Source organism: Papio anubis, chromosome 14 (genome assembly GCF_008728515.1).
Source record: "Papio anubis isolate 15944 chromosome 14, Panubis1.0, whole genome shotgun sequence".
NCBI lineage: Eukaryota > Metazoa > Chordata > Mammalia > Primates > Cercopithecidae > Papio > Papio anubis.
In genome coordinates this window covers 8,193,344-8,196,850 of record NC_044989.1, presented here as the reverse complement: position 1 = coordinate 8,196,850, position 3,507 = coordinate 8,193,344, and positions in this window count along the sequence as shown.

The following is a 3,507-nucleotide window of genomic DNA, read 5'->3' as shown; positions in this document are numbered from 1 at the left end:
TAAAAACTAAATATACGCTTCTTATATTGCAAAATGATAGTATCGCCATGAATGCAAATATTTGGTGATTCCATATTATATCATTTTTAATGTGTCTTTAAAATCATTAAAAGGCTTTCATAACTTTCTTATTCAATAGTCACTGCCGGGCAGTAGACAAACTGGATGTGTAAAGTGAAGATACAGGGAAGTAATTGCCGGGGCAAAGTAGGAGCTGGTTTGAGGAGGTAGAGTGGAGATAAGAAGGGGTGGCCAGTCTTCTGCAGCCGTGGCTCATACAGAAAGCATGGGATGAGACTTGCAAAATAACATCTCTTTGTTCTCATAACCCCTCCCTGGCATGCCCTGGGCCATCTTAGCCTTTGGCTTTGAGCACAGCCCCTGTGGCTCTTGTGTCCTTCCTGCCTCTTCTGGCTCCCTCGGCATGGGGTCTCAGTCACCTTCTGAAGGGACCAGTCCAGCATTCTTCATACTGACCCTTGGGACATGCTCATGATGGTGGAGGCCGGAAAAGGCCTGGTGCTGCCTTAAATCCTGACTGGAATGTGGCATGGCAGAGGGGAAAAATGGAAGGAACAGAAGTGAGCAACAGAGCGAGACCCTCCTCTTTGTGTGTGCCCCACCTGTCCTTGCAGGAAATGTGCTTGTTTTACCTCTCACCTGCATTTGGGCTCTGGGGACCAGAAGGTCAGTGGAGACATCTCTGCATCATCTGCTCAGTAACTAAGAAGGCTGGGTGCCTGCGGCTCCAATGATGGGGACTTTCGTCCCAGCCAGAGTGTGCTGGGGGCATAGCAGGGAGATGTTTGGCGCACACTGTCTTCATAGCATCCTTTAAATGACACTCTTGGCAGCTGCTTGCCCACTTGAGCAAGTGGCCCCCTCATCTATCTGCCCTCACAAGGAGCTATTATAGCAGGTGAATCTGCTGGGGAGTTCCTCCCAGCTCCAGGGTATCCCAACAGACTCCAAGCCTGGCCCTCTCCCAGGGGACATCAGGCCTGTGTTGGCCACTGCATTGCAAGCATGCAGAGTTCACTGTTTTTTTTTTTTTGTTTTTTTTTTTTTTTTTTTTAAGTCCATGGCTTTATCAATTCTCTCGTCCTGAGGCATCATCAATGAATTATTTCAGTTATACCTACCAACTTCTATGGAGTGTTTCTGCATCCTTGATTTTTTGCATCCATCTGTCTAGGACTTACTTCTTAAGCAGAGAGTGGGGGCATTGAGAGGGACTCAAATTCTGTGTGGCAACTCTTGGCCCAATATGAGACACTGATGAGGGGGTGGGAGAGGTGGTGACGTGTCCAGCTGGTGCAAGAAGAGGACTGGATAGCGCCTGGGCAAATGAGGGAGGAGACCAGGAAGACCAGGACAGACAGCACTCCCTTGCAGGCCAGGGAGGAATTTATAAGCAGAAGCTCAGACTTGGCAATTCCTAGGGAAGCTGATGGGTGCTGGCTGAGGTTATCTGGAGAGGATGCATGGAATTAAACTTGAAGGCCAGAAGGATTAAGGTGGCTTCTGTTTGCGCGTTTCTTCCCTTCCATGCTGTGGGTGGGGGAGGAAATGGAAAACGTGGCAGAAAGGACAGGCCACTGGCTGATGTTGGAGATCAGGAGCAGAAAGCCACGCAGGCTTGGGTGATAGCAGGCTTGCGGGTGGACGTGGAGGAGGGAAGCTTGGAAACGGCCACCACTTGATAGCTTTGGATTTGGTGGAGTCCAGGTTTGTCTTGGCAGTTAAGCAGCTGGCTGTAGCCAGAAGAGGGTTCTCATCCTCAGCACTGATCCTGTGTACAACCATGGACTAGGTTCACGTTTTCTTTGGACGACTCCCTTTCCCCTTCTGCACCGGTTGTCTGTCAGGGGTTCTCAGCCTCTTGCAGCCCCACAGGTGAATTCCAGGTACTGAACTGGTGTTTCTCACCTTCATCAACCTTGTTAGGCTGAACCCTAAGTGTTATTCAAAGTAGTCAAAAGTATTCCCCCCTGTAGGTTTAAAAATAAGGGATGCATCTCTATTGATAAATAAACAGATGTAGGCCTCATGCTGGGGAATGGGGAGTTATCTTTTGATATGTCTGTTTTCTCAGAGCCAAGGGTACATCCAGGTTGTGTGGAGTCGAAAGCTTATACAGTTTTTGGTGCCTTCTTAAAAAAAGAAGTACAGATTTTAAATGCACAGTGAGGTATGGGCGTTAACATTTATTTAGAATGGGGAAGAAACACAACAAATATAAAAAGTTGACAAATATCACTGTCATGACAGAAACCCCCACAAATAGCACACTGTTGCTAGTTAGCTGCCCAACACACCTCTATAGTGTATCTTTTTTCTCCAGATTTTTGGCTTCATGTCCTGTGATTGCCTCTTTGTATGACAACAGTTTTGTAATGTTATTTTCTTTTGAGTGAGAGGAAAGAATTCAGTCTTCCTTCAGGGATGGCTGATGGAGCTTGCTGTGGATTCTCGGTAGTCTAGGGAAGTCCCTTTCACCTGCAGGACTCTTCACAGTGGTCACTGGGACCGTCCCTGCCATTTCTTGCTTGTGCAGAGCTGCTTCCCAGAGACAACCTTGAGCAACTGTCACCTGTGGGTCTCACTAGGCATGAGCTGTCGTACTATTGCCTCAGTGGCTGGTGCTGCTTAGCCAGGTCCGTGCACCACCCTGCCCTCCAGCCCCCGCCATTGTTGGGGGTGAGTTGGCCCTTGAGAGTGAGATTGGATGTGATACCTCCAAACATAGAGCAGGCCCAGAGCAGTTGCTTGTTCAGATTCTTCCTGTTAGGGTCAGAGGCAGGGGCTGGACACTGGTGTGGTATAGAGATGGCGCTGCAGCCTACCAACTCTGCCCCATGCTCAGGACTATCACCCGGGTGAAGAGGAAGACCCCAAGGTGGGGCAGAGCTGCACGCTTCCTCTTCCGTGCCTTCCTTCCTTCCTTCCATGCCTTCCTTCCTTCCTTCCATGCCCTCCAAGGAGAGCACCTAGGGCTGTGGAAGGGGCCTCGGCAAGTAAGGGACCTGCTGCTTAGGCTGCATCAGCAGATGGCATCTGCTTACAAAGCCATCCTTGGCTGTCATGACCCTTTCTGAAAGAGAAGACGGATGAGGGATGTTGTTTTTCTTTCCTGAGCCTATAATACAGCAACAGAGATGAGATGTGTAAATGCCTAGCCTAGAGTCTGTCTCATGGTAACTGTTCAGTGACTGGCAGCTACTATGGTTATTAGTAAATTACCATCTGCTTTAATCATTCTCCTGTGAGTTTCATCTGAACCTATTAGTTTCCCAGAGCCAGCTTGCCCTGGGGAGAAGTCACAAAGCTAAGAACAACTTTAATGATGGCCTCCAGACTCAGTCACTGATACCTGTTTGCTAGAACACTTTGAACCAGGGTGTGGGTCCTGCTCCATGAACATGGTGTGAATTACCCTGTAAAGTTATAGTCGGGGTTGTTCATCCTCCTAGTGTGCACTCGCTGCGTGGGTTCTTCAGGGAGCTG